General features: G+C 44.5%; 1 protein-coding gene across 4 annotated transcripts in view; it reads right to left on the bottom strand.

Annotated features, from left to right (window-relative positions):
- map3k13 (mitogen-activated protein kinase kinase kinase 13) overlaps positions 1 to 20,171 on the bottom strand; it is a 200,642-nt gene that overhangs the window by 160,108 nt on the left and 20,363 nt on the right. The gene's annotated exons all lie outside the window — the stretch shown is intronic.

Raw genomic sequence — 20,171 nt, 5'->3', positions numbered from 1 at the left:
GGACACACACAAAATGCTGGAGGCAGCATCTATCGAAAGGAATAAACAGTCAACGTTTTGGGCCAAGACCCTTCATCAGGGCAGATTCCCAGCATCTGCAGAATCTCTGTGGAGGACAATGCCAAGGACACAACAGTAATTTATTTATTTATTTATTGAGAGAGGTGCAATGCAGTATAGACCCTTGAAGCCACGCCAGCCAGAATCCCCAATAAAATCCTAGCCCAATCACGGGACAATTTACAACCGGTACGTCTTTGGACTGTGGGAGGAAACTGGAGCACCTGGAGGAAACACACGCAGTCATAGGGAGAACCTACAAACCCCTTACAGACAGTGGCATGAATTGAACCCGGGTCACTGGTACAGTAAAGCTACATGCTAACCACTATGCTCCCATGCAGCCCCAATAATATGGGTTCATTATATAACATCACAAGAGCCCAAGCTCTCATTAAAACTAACCAATCCATCGATCTGAAACGATATCCCTCTGTCTGATCCACCCAATACTTCCATCTTTCTTTTTGACTTTACTTTAGATTTCCAGCAAATAAAAACAATCAGCTGCTTCTGTATCACAAGATTTCAGGTTGCCATAGCTTGCCTCTCCAGCTGGAGTCCATTCTATTCCCGAGCATCCCGCGTGTGGGCACCAAGCTGACAGTAACAAATCACCCTAAAGGATACAGTCCCAGGGGTCCACGCACTTGCTGAGCACAGGAATCCATTCTAAATGCAAGACGCTGGTGAGACCACACTTTTTGAAAGTCATTTTTGGTCACTGTGCTATAGAAAAAATGTTATTAAACGAGAAAAGAGTTCAGAGAAGATTTATAAGGATGTTGCCAGTAGTTGAGGGCCTGAGTTGTAGGGAGATGTTTGACAGACTAGGACTTCATTCCATGGAGTGTAGGAGACAGCAGGGTGACCTTCTAGAGGAGTCAAGTCATGAGGGGCATACATAGGATGAATGCACCCAACCTTTTCCCTAAAGTTGGAGATTCAAAAACTAGAAGGCACTGGTTTTAAGGTGCTTGGAAGTAGGTACAGAGGAGATGTCAGGGACAAGTTTTTTTCATTTTTTTTTACGCAGAGAGTGGTGAGTGCGTGGAATGGTGGTGACGGTGGTGGAGGCAGATACGATAGGGTCTTTTAACAGACTCCGTGGAGCTTAGAAAAATAGAGGGCTGTGGGTAATCCTAGGTAATTTCTAAAAGAAGTACATGTTCGGCACAGCATCATGGGCCGAAGGGCTTGTATTGTGCTGTAGGCTTTCTATGTTTGTTTAAGGCGAGAGGGGAAGGATTTAATAGGAACTTGAGGAGCAACTTTTATTTTTGTTCCTCATACATGTATGGAACAAGCTGCCAGAGGAAGTAGTTGAAGCAGGTATAAAAACAACTTCAAAATAATACTGAGACAGGGATCTCTGGCAAATGAGACTGATTTCGGTCAGCATGGACCAGTGGCTGACATGCCCGTTTCTGTCCTGTATATTTCTATCACTATAAAGTCACAAGGCTTTTATAACATAACATTTAACACCACTATCATCTACTATCGTACTAAGGAAGTAATACATCAGAAAGCTACCCACCATACAGGTGTACAGTACAGAACTTTACATCAGGAAGGGCCCACTCTGTTAAACAGCCCCCAAGGGTTAAATATCTTTAAAGAACACACACCCACAGAGATCTATACCACTACAGCACACAATTACAAGAGGTACGCTTCAATTTATTTGTTCAAAATTCAAAAGAAAATTTTCAAAGTATGTATATGTCACTATATACTACCCTGAGATCCATTTTCTTGCAGGCATTCACAATAGAACAAAGAAATGCAACAGAATCAATGAAAAACTACATACAAAGACTCCCAGATAGACCAGAATTTACAGCATTTATTGTCTATCCCCCACCTGCTATGACTCAGTCACATTATCTGGTCAAACTTAGACCAACCAAGGGAAGGATGGTCAGTTCCTCCCTGAAGGATATCCCGACAATTTTCTTATTTCAGGAATTTTCATTCACTTAATAACTTGAATCTAAACACCTCAGCTGCTCTGCGAGTTTTGAAATTCTCGTTTCCAAATCAACATCCCAAGTAAATGGATCACAGCCTATTGGCCAAACACCATTGCCGATTAGTAAAGGCATCAAAGTTTATGGGGAGAAGGCAGGAGAACAGGGTTGTGGGGATAACAGATTAGTCATGACGGAATGGGAGAGCAGACTTGATGGGTCGAATTTCCTTAATTGGCTCTTATGTCTTATGGTCATTACCTACACCTTTAACAGAAAACTATGTGATAGAATTGCATTGTCACAAAGGGTTAATGGTTCTGGTTGCACAGAAGAGATGATGCGCTCGGGCTTTCCTCACACCAAGGGTCCATAGTGTTATCGTGTCTCAAAGGGTCTTGACAGTGTAGATGCAAACAAAACGATAGAAGGAAATGAGAAAAAGGTAAGTTGTTATGGCAACCGATAAAATGAATAATAAAGTAGAACTATGAGCCGTGACACCTTTCAGGCAGAATAAGTTGGCACTGTTGCAGAGAGAAGGATGCAGAGAAAATGTTTCCTGTTTGGTATTTTTGTTCAAAGGCCATGAATGCAGAGGGTTGGGAAGTTCTTTACGACGGCCTTGGGCCTCCCCCCAACTCCAAGCTGTGCTCTTAGAACTAAAGCCTTGAGCCCCAGTTGGGCCTTATGCTTCACTCCCACATTGGACCTCATCACTCCCTTGAGTGTCGGGCTTCACTCCTCCTGACGGTTGCCCATGATCTCTCACCCCACTGTCGGCTCTGATGTCCCACTCCTGTCTTCTGGCACTTGCTTCCTCAGGATCAATTCAGCAGTGGTGTTCTGGAGGAAGAAAGGGGGAAAAGAGAGGCTGAGGCAGACAAAAGCGAGCATCTCTCCTCCCTATTCCTAGGGAGGACTGTCCTTTCCAGGGCAGAGTTTCACCTGCTCTTGTAGTTGGCTGCAGCTATTTACTTCACCACCCCCTCTCCACTGTCTGGCTTGGGTCGGCACCAGATCCGAGGCAATTCACCAGAAGCTAGTTTCATTCTGGATTTGTAACTCTGCCGGGATCCTGATAAGACTCTGGCTTTACTTCCCATTGCCTCGGAAAAGTGGCTGACATAACGAAAGACCCTACTGACCCAGTCACTCTCTTTTCTACCACCCCTCCCATCAGGCAGAAGATAAAAACCCCTGAAAGCATGTACCACCAGGCTCAATATAGCTCCTGTCCCTGTTATAAAACTGGAACGGATTTCTTGTATGATGAGATGGACTCTTGACCTCACAATCTGTCTCATCTGTCGGCGGGAGGAGAAGATGGCAGCGTGACGCACGCGCACAGCTCTCCGGTGAAAAATGATATCGTATCTGTTAAATAGGGGCCGTGGACAATTTTGATTTGATGAAGACAGACGTGAGAAGCAGACGAACATCTGGAGAAATCTCTGGAATGCCTGGTTCGCTGCTGTTGCTACTGTGCGATCGAGAATCTCCGAAGGGTAGGCCCCAAAATCCCTGGCTTTGCCTGCTACTGGTGACCAAGGTTGAGGTCGAAATGTTCGGACAGAGATGGTGTTCGGTACTCAGTGTTGGAGGGCTGATCACAGCTCCAAGTTTTCGGACGACTCAGAGTCGGACTGTGGTCGGGCATGGCAGGGAAAGTTTTTTTCCTTCTCCCGTCTGCGTGAGATGTGGGACTTTCGAGAAACTTCGAACTTTTTTACTGTGCCATGGACTGTTCTTCATCAAGTTATGGTATTGTTGCACTGTTGTAACTATATGTTATAATTATGTGGTTTTATTAGTTTTTCAATCTTGGTCTGTTCTGTGTTTCTGTGATATCACACCGGAGGAATATTGTATCATTTCTTAATGTATGCATTACTAAATGACAATAAAAGAGGACTGTGTGTCTTCATAATCTAATCTAATCTAATAATCTAATCATGGCCTTGTACCATATTCAACCATATGACATAGGAATAGGAGCAGAATTAGACCCATCGAGTTTGCTCCGCCATTTGATCATTTATCCCTCTCAACCCCATCCCCCTGCCTTTGCCCCGTAACCGTTGATGCCTTTGCTAATCAAGAGCCTATCAATCTCCGCTTTAAAATTACCCAACAACTTGGCCTATACAGCGGACAGTACCAATGAGTGTATTATCAGCTTGACTGCACTTTCTCTGTAACTGTAACACTTTATTCTGCATTCCATTGTTTTCCCTTGTACTACATCAATGCACTAATGCAATGAAATGTTCGGTATGGATGGCAAAACAAAGTTTTTCCCACTGTACACGTTATAATAATAATAAACTACTTTACCAATTTGGTGTCAATTCAACTTCCTTTGCATCTCCCTAAAGATGACTCATACTCACCTGCAAGAGGTAGTCACACCTGAAGTAGACCGAGACCAGTGGCAAGGGCTCTAGTACTTCGGATTTAGCACTTTCACTGTCGCGGCCCAGGTTCAATTCTTGGTTAGGGAAGATTGTTGGGCCGCCATGGTAGGGTAGCAACTAGTGCGACGTAATTGCAGCTCGGGGCGTCGGAGTTTGGACATCCTCTGTAAGCAAGTTTGTACACTCCTTCCAGTGTGTGAGTGGGTTTCCTCCGGGTGCTCTGGTTTCCTCCCACAGTCCAAAGACATTCCAGTTAGTAGATTAATTGGTCATTGTAAATAGTCCCGTGATTAGGCTAGGGTGAAAATCGATGGGTTGCTGGGTGGTAAGGATTGTTGGGCCGGAAGAGCCTGGTCTGCACTGTATCTCTCAATAAAAATTTAAAACTAATTGACAAACCTCCCTGGGTTCCTAACTACTCTTCCTGATCTCAGAGACTCCTAGAGAGAGTTAGAGAATAACACAGCGTGGAAACAGGCACTTCAGAAAGGTTCATCTAAAAGGGAACAATTCTTGATAAGAACGCCTCGTGCAGGAGTAAGCGAAATCATTAAATCTCACAGAGCAGCACTTCATCAAGGACCGCACGATCAGTCGAAGCTCAATGGCTGAAGCTCGGAGACCGGGGTCCCAGAGCTCAGCCCTGGAGTTGGAGTTCTATCTGTGTTTGTGTGGGTGTGTGGGGGTAGGGGGAGGGAGAAGGGAGGAAAGGGCTTGTTTTGCTGTTGTTGTCATTCCGTTGCTTGTTGTGTTCTGTGTTATTCTGCTGTGAATTGTGGCCATGCTAAGCTGGTGCCGGAATGTGTGGCCACATTTGTGGGTTGACCTCAGCACACTCTTAAGTATGTTGGTTATTAATGCAACTCACACATTTCGCAGTATGTTTCAATGTACTTGTGATAAATAAATCTGAAATCATCTTGTGTCCCCTTGCCACTGGATTATGACATCACCTGTGAAGTCAGTGTGATAATGTGAAACATCTAGTTCACACAAAAGGAAATCATACATAGAACTTCCACTCCACACCGGGGTTCCAAACCTGGGGTCCATGGACCTCTTGTTTAATGGTATTTGTCCACGGCAACAGATAGGACACAAAATGAAGTATGGGCCCTCATGGACAACCCCAGCAATGACAGATTGTATCATAGCTCAGGAAGTTGGACATTTTCACACCAACGTGATTCTCCGGACACAGAAAGTTTCAGCAAGTTTAAGAGATTGGATTTAAGGTAAGAGGGGAAAAGTTATTTTTTTATATATAAATGTCTATCACATGCTGCCAGGGTAGATATAGCAGTAACATTCAGGAGGCATTAGATAGGCACATGAATTCTTGGGGATTGGAGTGATATGGATCATGTACAGGCAGATGGGGTAAGATCAAAAAGGTCAAATTTAATATAAAGTACGTACATGTCACTACATCCTATCCTGAGATTCATTTTCTTGCATGCATTCATACTAAAACACAGAAATACAATATAATCAATGTAAAATACATACAAAGGGCAACAAACAACCAATATGCAAAAGACAAACTGTGCAAATACAAAATAATACAACAAATAATAAATAGGTGGGACAGAGATATAAATAAATAAATAATACCGAGAACATGAGTCCTTGAAAGTAAGTCCACAGGTTGTGGAATTAGTTCAGTGTTGAGGTGAGTGAAGTTATCCACACTGGTTCAGGAGCCTGATGGTTGTAGGCAATAACTGTTCCTGAACTGGCTGGCAAGGGAGCCAAGGTTCCTGTACCTCCTTCCCAATGGCAGTAACGGGAAGACAGCACGGCCTGGTTCGCGGGGTTCCTTGATGCTGGCTGCTGCTTTCTCATGGCAGCGCTCCTTGGAGATGTCAATAGTTTAATTAGCTCGGCACAGCAGCCTGTTCCTGTACTGTATTATGAGGCATACATGAGCGGGTGGTTCTGGAAGGGCAGGCCAGATGAGAAATGCTGTTTTGCGGGTGAGAGCTTTGCCACCAAGGAAGAGCAGTTTGGTAACTCAGTGACTGAACCTGAGGAATTAGTTAATGGTTACAATGCTTCAACATGGAATCAACACACGACGATCACTGGTACCACGGTTAGTAAGTTTGCAGAGGAAATCAACATTGCTGGTGTGGTGGAGAGTGCAGAAGGTCAGCTAAGAATCCTGACCATCTGGGCCAGTGGAGTAGGCTGAAGAATGGCAGATGGAGCATAATTCAAATAATCGCAAGGCTTCACATTTTGTTACGCCAAACAAGGGCATAAATTGTAAGGTTCTGGGGAGTGTTGTAGCACTCACCCCAGAACGTGGTAGATAGAATACAATACAGAAAGTTGTGAGGTTGCCCTCTGGGAAAGAAAACAGGAATACTCGGTATCACTTTAAAGGTGACAGACTGGGTAGTGTCAATGTTCAAAGGGAGCTGGGTGTCCACGTACAAAAGTTACTGAAGGCCAAAGTACAAAGTGCAGTAAGCGGCTGTGAGGGTAAATAATATATTGCCTCACAACTGAGCACCGACGTTCTACAAAGTTGTCGTTGAATCTTAAAAAGGGCTTGAGGGCAGCAATAAAGGCATGAACATGAGAATTGATTTGCTATGTACTGAAGCACTGTCTACGTTTCTGGTCACCACACTACAGGAAGGATACAAGGCCATAAGACATAGGAGCAGAATTAGACCATTTGGCCCATCGAGTCTGCTCCGCCATTTCATCATGGCTGATTTATTATCCCTCTCAACCCCATTGTCCTGCCTTGTCCCCATAACCTTTGATGCCTTTACTAATCACAAACCTATCAACCCTCACTTTAAGTATACCCAGTGACCTGGCCTTCAAAGCTGTCAGTGGCAACAAATTCCACAGATTCATACGTTCATGCTGGAGAGAGCGCAGAAGAGATTCACCATCGTGCTACCTGGATTGGGAGGACTTCAGATACAGGGAGGATTGGGTGGCCGGGTTTGTATTCCCTGAAGTGGAGGAGGTAGTGGAGCAACCTCACAGAAATACGTAAAACAATGATGCACAGATAGGGTAGATAGCTTGAAACTTTTTTCCCCCCATGGTAGAGGAGGAGATTGAGTGGAAAGAACAATACACAATACATCGTTCACTGTAAGCAATGACACACTGAGAAAAGAGGCAGCAGAATTTGACGTGCTTCCTTTCATCAGACAGGCATTGACAACAACATCTCGTCCACAGTTTCCATCAGCACAGGTGTCCCACAAGGCTGTGCCCTCCCCACCATTGAGCACAGCTACAAGAAGCATTGTCCCAGGAAAGCAGCATCCATCATTGGGGATCCCCTGCCACTCATGACGTGATCTCTTCCCACCGCTGCCATCAGGAAGGTGGTACAAGAACCCCAAGACTCACACCACCAGGTTCAGGAACAGTTACTACCCCTTAAACCAAACGGGATAACTTCACTCATCATCATTTGCCCCATCACTGAAATGTTCCCACAACCTATGGACTCACTTTCAAAGACTCTTCATCTAATGTTCTCAATTTTCATTGCTCCTTTATTTATTATCACTATTTCTTCTGGTATTTGCTCAGTTTGTTGTCTTTTGCACACAGGTTGAACGCTCAAGTTGCTGCGGTCTTCTATCGATTCTGTTATATTTATTGACTATGCCCATAAGAAAATTAATCTCAAGAGTTGTATATGATGACATATGTACTTTGATAATAAATTTACTTTGAACTTTGAGTTCTGAGTACAATAATAACTTATTTATAGAGCACTTTTCATACAGACGTCGTAGTTCAGAGTGATTTACAATGAAATAAACTGCAAACATGAAAATAAAAGATAAAAAGAAGTTAGTTAAAAGCAAGGTTAAATAAATAGGCTTTGAGCTGATGTTTCAAAGTGTCGTCTGAGTCTGCGTCCCCTATTTAGGCGTAGTTTAGAAGCGTAGTTCAGAAGCGTAGTTCAAAAAGGCCAACCTGCCAAGTACCCTTTGAGGGAGATTGTTTAAGTTTAAGAGACTGATGGAAGAAGTCCTGAGAGCTTTAAGAGAACTTTCAAGTGAATTCTAAAAGAGAGTGGAAGCCAATGCAGAGTAGCTAGGATGGAAGGGCTCTGTTCCCTCATCCTGGTTTCAGTTTGAAGTCCAGTAGCAGTGTTCTAAGTGAGTTGAAGTTTGTCAATAGATTGCAAGAGTCTACAGCTGTGCAAGGCATTGATGAGACCACAGCTGGAATATCATGTGTAGTTGTGGTAGCCATCCCATAGGGAGCGATTTAATTAAGCTGGAGAGCATGTGTTGCCCGGACTGGATGGGCCGAGTTACGAGGGGGTACTGGATAGACTGGACCATTTCTCCTGGAGTGCAGGACGGTAAGAGCTGACCTGAAATGTTTATAAGATCAAGGGGGGGTATAGATAAAGGTGAATGGTCACAATGTCCTCCCCCCACCCCCAAGAGAATGGGAGTCTAAAGCTAAAGGGCATCAGCTTGAAGTGATTTAAAGAGTAGCTGAGGGGCAAGTTTTTCCCCATAGAGAGGATGGTGGCTATTCAAGACTCAAATTTGTTCAACGCTATTTCCAGTACAAAATCATCACTCCGAACCGATGCAGCCAAAAAAAAAAACCACGGTAAGATAAGGAACACAATAATAATAAAAAACACAATATGTAAAAATACATAAGATAGTTTATATACAAAGATAGATTGTAAGTCCATACAGTGACACTAGGCACAGAAGTATCTGTATACAAGGTGACCGTGACAGGAAATGATAAAGTAGTGGTGATGGAGTGGTGATGGGGTGAGTTATGGGGTGGAGTCTTACTGCTTGGGGAATGTAACTGCTTTTGAGTCTGGTGGTCCTGGCATAGTTGCTATGTAGCCTCCTCCCTGATCGGAGTGAGACGAACAGTCCATGAGCAGGGTGGGTGGGATCCTTCATGATGTGGAAGATGTGGAATCGATATGGGTAGAGCTGCGTAACACTAAGGGGCAGAAGACGCTGGTGGGAGTTGTGTACAGGCCACCTAACAGTAGTAGTGAGGTCGGAGATGGTATTAAACAGGAAATTAGAAATGTGTGCAATAAAGGAACAGCAGTTATAATGGGTGACTTCAATCTACATGTAGATTGGGTGAACCAAATTGGTAAGGGTGCTGAGGAAGAGGATTTCTTGGAATGTATGCGGGATGGTTTTTTGAACCAACATGTCGAGGAACCAACTAGAGAGCAGGCTATTCTAGACTGGGTTTTGAGCAATGAGGAAGGGTTAATTAGCAATCTTGTCGTGAGAGGCCCCTTGGGTAAGAGTGACCATAATATGGTGGAATTCTTCATTAAGATGGAGAGTGACATAGTTAATTCAGAAACAAAGGTTCTGAACTTAAAGAGGGGTAACTTTGAAGGTATGAGACGTGAATTAGCTAAGATAGACTGGCAAATGACACTTAAAGGATTGACGGTGGATATGCAATGGCAAGCATTTAAAGGTTGCATGGATGAACTACAACAATTGTTCATTCCAGTTTGGCAAAAGAATAAATCAAGGAAGGTAGTGCACCCGTGACTGACAAGAGAAATTAGGGATAGTATCAATTCCAAAGAAGAAGCATACAAATTAGCCAGAGAAAGTGGCTCACCTGAGGACTGGGAGAAATTCAGAGTTCAGCAGAGGAGGACAAAGGGCTTAATTAGGAAGGGGAAAAAAAGATTATGAGAGAAAACTGGCAGGGAACATAAAAACGGACTGTAAAAGCTTTTATAGATATGTAAAAAGGAAAAGACTGGTAAAGACAAATCCCCTGTCCCCTGCAGACAGAAATGGGTGAATTGATTATGGGGGGCAAGGACATGGCAGACCAATTGAATAATTACTTTGGTTCTGTCTTCACTAAGGAGGACATAAATAATCTTCCAGAAATAGTAGGGGACAGAGGGTCCAGTGAGATGGAGGAACTGAGCGAAATACATGTTAGTAGGGAAGTGGTGTTAGGTAAATTGAAGGGATTGAAGGCAGATAAATCCCCAGGGCCAGATGGTCTGCATCCTAGAGTGCTTAAGGAAGTAGCCCAAGAAATAGTGGATGCATTAGTGATAATTTTTCAAAACTCGTTAGATTCTGGACTAGTTCCTGAGGATTGGAGGGTGGCTAATGTAACTCCACTTTTTAAAAAAAGGAGGGAGAGAGAAACCGGGGAATTATAGACCGGTTAGCCTAACGTCGGTGGTGGGGAAACTGCTGGAGTCAGTTATTAAGGATGTGATAACAGCACATTTGGAAAGCGGTGAAATGATCGGACAAAGTCAGCATGGATTTGTGAAAGGAAAATCATGTCTGACGAATCTCATAGAATTTTTTGAGGATGTAACTAGTAGAGTGGATAGGGGAGAACCAGTGGATGTGGTATATTTGGATTTTCAAAAGGTTTTTGACAAGGTCCCACACAGGAGATTAGTGTGCAAACTTAAAGCACACGGTATTGGGGGTAAGGTATTGGTGTGGGTGGAGAATTGGTTAGCAGACCGGAAGCAAAGAGTGGGAATAAACGGGACCTTTTCAGAGTGGCAGGCGGTGACTAGTGGGGTACTGCAAGGCTCAGTGCTGGGACCCCAGTTGTTTACAATATATATTAATGACTTGGATGAGGGAATTAAATGCAGCATCTCCAAGTTTGCGGATGACACGAAGCTGGGTGGCAGTGTTAGCTGTGAGGAGGATGCTAAGAGGATGCAGGGTGACTTGGATAGGTTGGGTGAGTGGGCAAATTCATGGCAGATGCAATTTAATGTGGATAAATGTGAAGTTATCCACTTTGGTGGCAAAAATAGGAAAACAGATTATTATCTGAATGGTGGCCGATTAGGAAAAGGGGAGGTGCAACGAGACCTGGGTGTCATTATACACCAGTCATTGAAAGTGGGCATGCAGGTACAGCAGGTGGTGAAAAAGGCGAATGGTATGCTGGCATTTATAGCGAGAGGATTTGAGTACAGGAGCAGGGAGATACTACTGCAGTTGTACAAGGCCTTGGTGAGACCACACCTGGAGTATTGGGTGCAGTTTTGGTCCCCTAATCTGAGGAAAGACATCCTTGCCATAGAGGGAGTACAAAGAAGGTTCACCAGATTGATTCCTGGGATGGCAGGACTTTCATATGAAGAAAGACTGGATGAACTGGGCTTGTACTCGTTGGAATTTAGAAGATTGAGGGGGGATCTGATTGAAACATATAAGATCCTAAAGGGATTGGACAGGCTAGATGCAGGAAGATTGTTCCCGATGTTGGGGAAGTCCAGAACGAGGGGCCACAGTTTGAGGATAGAGGGGAAGCCTTTTAGGACCGAGATTAGGAAAAACTTCTTCACACAGAGAGTGGTGAATCTGTGGAATTCTCTGCCACAGGAAACAGTTGAGGCCAGTTCATTGGCTATATTTAAGAGGGAGTTAGATATGGCCCTTGTGGCTACGGGGGTCAGGGGGTATGGAGGGAAGGCTGGGGCGGGGTTCTGAGTTGGATGATCAGCCATGATCATAATAAATGGCGGTGCATGCTCGAAGGGCCGAATGGCCTACTCCTGCACCTATTTTCTATGTTTCTATGTTTCTATGATGTTACTGGTCCTTTTCTGGCACCTTTCTGTATACATGTCCACGATAGCAGGTAGGCTGGTGCCAGTGACGCGTTGGGTAGTTTTGACTACCCGTTATAGAGCCTTTCTGGCCGCCGCACTATAGTTTCCGTACCATGCAGTGCTGCAGCATGTTAGGATGCTCTCCACTGCGCATTTGTAGAAGGTCATGAGTATGGATGTGCATCGTCCAGCTCTCGTCAGCCTCCTCAGAAAACAGAGGCATGTGTGAGCTGAGTGTTCAGCAACGGGCTCAGCACACAGCCCTGGGCTGGGGGGGGGGGGGGGGCACTCCTGTTGAGGATGATGGGGAGGGAAGGACTGGTTGTGCAGCCTGACTATCTGAGGTCTGTTGGTTAGCAAGTCCAACGCCCAGGTGCACAGGGGTGTATTTAGACCAAGGAGCAAGAGTTTCTTCACCAAGGTCTGTGGGACAGTAGTGTTGAATGCTGAACTGAAATGCAGAATAGGCACTTTGACACAAGTGTACATGCGTGTAAGTCCGGTATGTGGAATGAACTGTCTGAGAAGGTGATAGATGTGGGTACAAATAGAAAATTTAAGAGACGTTGGACAGGTACATGGAGAGGAAAGGCTTAGATTGAAACAAGCCATACACAGGCAAATGGGACTAACTCAGCAAGGCCTTTTGGTCAGAATTTGGACATTGGCCAAGGGGGCCTGTGTCCGTGCTGTGTTACTCAAGGGATTCCATATGGAGCACAGTACACATCATGTGAGCCATCTCTAGGTGAAAGCCAGCCTCACTAATGAAATACACTTGATGAAAAGGCTGCTTCAAGAGCAAACGTAAACCCACCATAAAGCCCATGGCCCACTGGGCAGAAAGAATTTCTGCAGCCCTATATACACGCACTAGCCTCTTTATTTGGTACAGGAGATACTGAAACAAAGTGACGACGTTTGTGGCTTTTTTGCTGCCGTAGCCCATCCACTTCAAGATTCAATGTGCTGTGCGTCCAGAGATGCTCTTCTACACACCACAGCACAGCCGTAACATGTGGCCATTTGAGTTACTGTCGCCTTCCTTCAGCTTGAACGAGTCCAGCCGTTCCCTTCTGACCTGTCTCACCAGTTCTGCCCAAATTCCACCAGCATGTTGACTTTGCTACCAGAGGTGAAGTACACTAGACCTGGTTTACACTACAATCCACTTCTCTGTGGATTGTCACCTTGTCGTGGTGGAGAAGCTTGTGTGGTCCTGTGATCCCGAGAGCAATGCTGTCTGGAGCTATGCTCCTGGTAGGGTCACCCATGGTGGTAAGGTCGAGGGTGTGGTCCCTGACAAAGAACAATCCAACCAAGACCTCAATGGTGGAACAGACCGATGAAGTTACTTCGAACTCAACGGCTGTGAAGGCTGCAACAAATCCATCAGCTGCAATCGTCGTGGTTTCCATGCCATTGGAATCAGTTGGTTGATTTGTGAAGTATCTTGTGCTTCTTGGAGTGCAACATCAAGTACATGTTAAACAAATACACGCACGGGCATCTTTGCTCTGTGGGTCACTTCTTCAGAATGAAGACCATCATCCTCGACCTCGAGGGATAGCCACAACGATGACACTAACATACCAGGGTGCTTATAAAGCAGTCCCTCAACCCCACATGGGTCTCTCAGATCACTTATCTGTAATGTTAATTCCAGCACACAAACCAGTGATTAAACGGGTCAACATACACAAATGCTGAAGGAACTCAACAGGCCAACGGGTCAAACCAGTTCTAAAGGTGGAGAAAACTTGGCCCGAGGGTGCAATCTCTGCCCTGCAGGACTGCTTCGATAATACGAACTGGAGAACGTTCAGGGAAGCTGCTACCTACGGCAATCATATTAACATCGAGGAATATGTGGATTCTGCGACCAGCTACATAGGGAAGTGTACTGATAATGTTAGCATCAGAAGACACGTCCAGGTGCAGGGAAAACAGAAGCTGTGGCTTACCGCAGAGGTCCGCAGCAGCCTGAGGGATCGTGATACTACCTTTATATCGGGGGTTGTGACAGCTCTCAGGTAAGCCGAACTGTGCTTTCCCGCTTCATCAGAAGGGCGAAATGGGAGCATTCTCAGAGAATTTACAGCCACTTCTGCGATACCAGTGACACGAGGCACAGGGAATTCAGAGGATTACAGACTACAGGTCTACCCTGCGCGTCAGTGACCAGGATGCCTCACTCCCCGAGAGGCTGAGTGTCTTCTACACCTGGTGTGATGCAAAGAACAAAGTGCTGCCGAGGAAGGCACCCCTCCCGCCCCAGGAAGCTGGGGTGAGGAAGACCTTGGCCAGAGTCAACCCATGCAAAGGTGCAGGGCCCAATAATATACCAGACTGGGTTCTGAAAGACTGTGCAGCCCAGCTGACAGATTTATATTCAAGGTCTCTCTGGAACAACCCATTGTCCCCTCAGTTTTCAAGGCGGCAACCATCATTTCACTGCCAAAAAATGGTGACAGTAACCTGGAAAATGACTATTGTCTGATGGCATTAACATCAAACATTATGAAATGCTTTGAGTGGCTGGTCATGGAGCACATTAAAGCCTTTCTCCCAGCTACACTGGAACCCTCTCAGTTCACTTAGTGCTCAAATCTATCCATTGATGCTGCAATAGCCTCTGCCCTCCACTCTGTCTGGTCCTACCTGGAAAATGGAGTCTCGTGCATTCAGCACCATCGTACCCCAGAAACTGGTGGGGAAGCTGCCCTTCCTGGGTCTCAACACCTCCCTCTGCAACGGGATACTGGACTTCTCTACAGCAAGGCCACAATCAGCCTGTGTGGGCAGTAACATCTCTTGACCCAGCACGCCGAGTGCTGGCGCTCCCCAGGGTTGTGTGCTCATCCCGCTGCCGTTCACACTGCTGACGCGTGACTGTGTCACAGGATCCAGTTCAAACCGTCTCATCAAGTTTGCAAGTGACACCACAGGGGCTGGCCTCATCAAGAACAACGACGAGATAGAGTATAGAGAGGAAGTGGAGTGACTGGTGGATTGGTGTGAGAAGAACCACCTAAACCTTAACATGGAGAAGACAAAGGAAATCATTGTGGACTTCAGGAGGGGGCAGACAAACCAGCCCCCTCTGCGAACACATGGCTCCTCCATAGAGAGAGTTAAGGGTACCCCAAATTTCTGGGAGCTCACATCATGGATGACCTCAGCTGGTCGCTTAATATGGCCTCCCTGTACAAGTTGACAGTAGTGCTTCCACTTCTTAAGAAGATTGAGGCCAGCAAGGTTCCCACTCCCCAGCTTTACTGCATTTTACAGGAGCACGATTGAGAGCATCCTGACAAGTTGCATTTCCATCTGGTACAAGAGCAGCTGAGCATCAGATCAGAAGTCCCTACAAAGGACTGTGAGAACAGCTGAGAGGATCATAGGGGTCACCCTACCATCCATCAGGAGCACTGCCTATGCGGGGCCCTTAGTATTATTAAGGATCCCACCCATCCATGCAGCACCCTCTGACCATCTACCATCAGGCAGATTACGATGCATAAAAACAACAACGGTCAAGCTGTGAAACAGTTTCTTCCCCCAGGCCATTAGGCCTCTGAACTCCCAACCACACTGTATTCAATGTGTCACTGGTTAATCTGTTCCGTCCCTCACAATATTTAATATTGATTCACTTTTGGTTTCTTATTTGTGTGTAGATTTTATCCTTACCTTCATAAATTATCGTGTGTTACATGCCTTACACTCTGGTTTGAAGAAATGCCATCTCGTATCTATGTACATTACAATGTTATATACATACATGTACGTAGTTAAATGACAATAAACTTCACTTGACGCTTGAACAGCAATTACTAAAGTGGAGCTACAGAGGGAAAAAATACCGAAGGATTTTCATCCACAGAACTGCTACTCACTGGATTTTTTTTTTTTTTTTTGCAACATTCTCTGTAAACTCTGGAGACTGCTGTGTCTGAAAATCCCAGGAGTTCAGCAGTTTCTGAGATACTCAAAACATCCAGTCTGGCACCAAAAATCATTCCACGGTCAAAGTCACATAGGTCACATTTCTTCCCCATTCTGATGTTTGGTGTGAACAACAACTGAACCTCTTGTCCATGTCTGCATGCTTTTATGCCTTGAGTTGCTGCCACACGATTGGTTAATTAGATACGTGCACTAATGAGGTTTAAAGGTGTACCTAATAAAGTGGCCACTGTGCATTTCTAAGATGTGAACAACCTACAACAGACATCTCAAGGTTTCTGCAAAATCCTGCAAGCTCAGTGGAAGGATGAGTGAGCCAACATCAGTGCTCTCTCCTTGGCCAACATCCCTGACACTGAGGACCTGGTTGTACACAGTGGCTTTGCAGGACAGGCTAACCATGTGCATGCCGACATAGCAGAATGCAGATGCTGGAATCTGAAGCAACAATTTGCTGGAAGAACTCAGCAGGTCAAGCAGCGCCTGTGTGAGGAAGCAAATTGTTTCTGGAGCAGCAAGCAATCTGCCAGGGGAACAGTTCCTCCAGCGTATTTGACACCAGACACCTGAAGCATAAAGTCTATTCCAAACTTCACGATGGGAAGAGATTCTCAGCCAAGCAGAGGAAAAAGGCTCGAAGCTTCAATGAAGAATTGCAAGGCATTTGACCGCAAGATGCTGCAATGGATTGAGGGGACTATTGAATCATCGGGTTTCTCTCTAACCCCACAACCTCACCATCCAGCACACACACCAGAATGCCGAGGTCTCTGCGAGCACAGTGCTCCTGGTACATGTCCTGGATTTTGGGGGGGGGGGGGCATTAAAGAGGACCCTCCCATCCGTCCCATGATCTCTTTGACCTCCTACCATCAGGAAGAAGGTACCACGGTATAAGAACAAAGACTGTTAGACTGGGTACAGCTTCTTCCCCCAGAATTCTGAACACCCTGTTAACACTCAGGGCACAGTATTTATGACAGTACCCGTAGCATTAGACTGTTGTATATTTAACTACATGCACTTTGTCAACTTGTACATTTACAAAACATTATGTTAATATTATTTTATTTGTTATATGTTTTATACGTACTGTACCTTATGCACTTTGGCCCCAGAGGAATGCCATTTCATTTAGCACAGTGTTTCCCAACCTTTTTTAGCTCAACACTCCCCCTAAAGCACTTTCATACTTGCCAACACCTCTCTTAGGCACAATATACTTTCTGGCGCCCCCATAGTGTAAAAACATGTCTATCATATGCCAACATGAGAAAAATGATTCTGCTTTTAATTTTTATTTGTCTTTAAACTTGGCTCACCCATAACGCTGTAGAGCAACTTCGATATCAATGTGATCTTTGAGCTGAAATACCTGGCTCAAGTTGTGACAGCAAAAGACTCAAGTCCCCATGTGTAACAATGTCCAAGTGGTTTCTGGTTTTCTTTGTGAGTATGTGGTTCACTGCATTGAAGCCTCTTTCACCAAGGTGGATGGAAATGCTCTTTTCCAAAGACTAGGAAACTTCATATGACAGTGTAGCCATATACCACAAAAGCCAACGTTTTTGCTTCTTCATCATCCTGAGTTTTGATAATTTCTTCTTGCAAGCTCTCTTCCTGTTCTTCCACCCTAGAAAGAAATGGGTTAATTACCCAGTCCAGAATTTCCAGATTGTTCAAATCCTTGAATCGATTCTGAAAATCCTTCTTCAGTGACTGCAGGTGTAAGCAGTACTCTTGCAAATCACTGTCTGAAAGAAAGTTCCTTTCCGTGCAAGAACATTCCTCTCCCAATGTTTTGCTTATGTACTTCCAATTGTCTAATAAAAATGGACACTGCACTTTTTGCCTGGATTAAATTGAAATTTTTATCCTGCAGTTTCATATTTAGAATGTTCATTTTGTCATACAGATCGGCCACATCTCCATGTTGAAGCTCAAACCTGTTTCCCAAGCTCTTGTCAACTTTGAGCAAAAACTCAGTGTCAAAAAGATCAATGTTTTAAGCAGCAGCCTTTTGACAGCCGACGCACTTCAGTGTGAACAAGCAATCGTTCAAACTCTTCATCGTTACCTTGGCATAACTGGCAAAATATTCTGCTATTTAATGGGTGAGCTTTAATTTTGTTGACAGCAGATATTGCAAGAGTCACGCTTGAGAAAAAGTCACTGGCTGAGTTTTTTGGCTGCGAGATATTGACGATGAATTACACCATGGATTGCAAACAGACTTGGAATTACTTTCTCATAAATGCCACTAAATCAACATGGCGACCTGTCATGTATGGTGCCCCATCTGTTGCACAAGAATTCATATTCCTAATCAGAATACTTTTATTCTCAATATACATTTTGAGCTCGTCGTAGACTGATTCTCCATATTTGTTTTTAAACTTTTTACAAAAGAGAATCTCTTCATAAACTTTTCCATTTTTGATAAACTGTACATATGCTATTAGCAATGCCTCATTGTCTCGCACAGTTGGCTCATCCAGTTGTATCCCAAATTCTGTTCTCTGTAGCTCTGTGCATAGTTGATACTCAATATCTTCATTCATTTCACCAATACGATGAGCTAATTTGCCACACTTGCTATCATTTTGGAAATGTTATAAGAAGCAATGAGACCACTATCAAGGTCATTTTTAGATTTCTTGGCAAATGACCCGAATGTGTAACGCCTTTCAACTGCTTCTTACATTTTCTGGAACTGAGTTATACCATAAGTAGTCTATTCAGGGTGTCTTTTACAGAAGTGTTCCTGCAATCTTGATGGTTTCACGGCTTCATTAGACAGTACAGTATTACATGGGGTGTTGCTGATCTGACAGGAACAGTATAAGCACCCATTACTTCAGGTATGTAAAATTGTATTGACGCACTTTCTGTAGTTTCTGTTTCTTGGCAGGATTAGAATTCAAGGCCTCACTCAGAGATGGCGTCGCAAAATATTTATCCATCATTAACAGGGCTACATTAAGATGAAAGTTAGCACCAACTAGAAATGCCTATTGGATGTTGATGCTGGCAGCGAGTTGGCATAGTTGGTCAGATCTCATGCGTCAAGTTAGGGTGCCGCTTACCACTTGACACCCCGTGACGACATCTATTTCCCCTAACGCCACCTTAGGACACGTAAACACCCTCTTGGGGGCGGAGTACAAACCCCACTGGGAATTACTGATTTAGCAGTATGCATGTGAACAGTTGAATTATAAACTTGAAATGCAACATCCCATTAGATTATAGGATATAGTAGAAGAAACAGGCCATTCATCCCATTGAGTCTGCTCTACCATTCAATCACAGCTCATTAGTTTTCTTTCACGCCATTCTCCTACCTTCTCTCCAGGAACCCTTAACCTCTTCACCGATCAAGGACCTCTCCATCTCTGCCTTAATTATACCTAATCACTTGACCTCTACTGCTCTCTGTTACAACAAATTCCACAGATTCACCGGCCTCTAGCTGCAGGAACGCCTCCAATTCTCAGTTTTAAAAGGACATGCGAAGGCCTTGGCCAGTAAGATTAAGGAAAACCTCAAGGTGCTCTACAAGTACTGACTAGAATCAGGGTACGATCAATTACAGAGAAGAGGAAAATGTGCCTGGAGTCGGAGGAGGTAGGGGAGGTCCTTAATAGATACTTCGCTTCAGTATTCACCGGTGAGAGTGACTTTGTTATTTGTGAGGACAGTGTAAACCAGACTGGTATGCCGTAACATGTCAACATTAAGAAAAAGAAGATATGCTGAAACTTTTAAAACATTAGGATAGATAAGTGCCCGGGGTCTGGACGGATATACCTCAAGTTAATAAGGGAAGTGAGCAAAGTGATTGCTGCAACTTTGGCGATGATCTTTGCATCTTCAATGGCCACAGGTGTGGTACCAGATGATTGGAGGGTGGCAAATCGTACTCCTTTATTCAAGAAAGGGAGCAGGGATAATGCTGGGAATGGAAGACCAGTGATTCTTACCTCAGGTGGTGGGCAAATTATTAATAAGTTTCTTAGAGACGGGACTTACAAGTATTTGGAGAAGCATAGTCTGATTAGGGATAGTCAGCATGGCTTTGTGAGCAGAAAGTCATGTTTTCCAAGTCTGATAGAAGTTTTTGAGAATGTG

The sequence above is a fragment of the Mobula birostris genome, chromosome 6 (genome assembly GCF_030028105.1).
Source record: "Mobula birostris isolate sMobBir1 chromosome 6, sMobBir1.hap1, whole genome shotgun sequence".
Taxonomy (NCBI): domain Eukaryota; kingdom Metazoa; phylum Chordata; class Chondrichthyes; order Myliobatiformes; family Myliobatidae; genus Mobula; species Mobula birostris.
The sequence above is the reverse complement of the archived record's forward strand: the minus strand, read 5'-3'. Positions and strand labels throughout refer to the sequence as shown.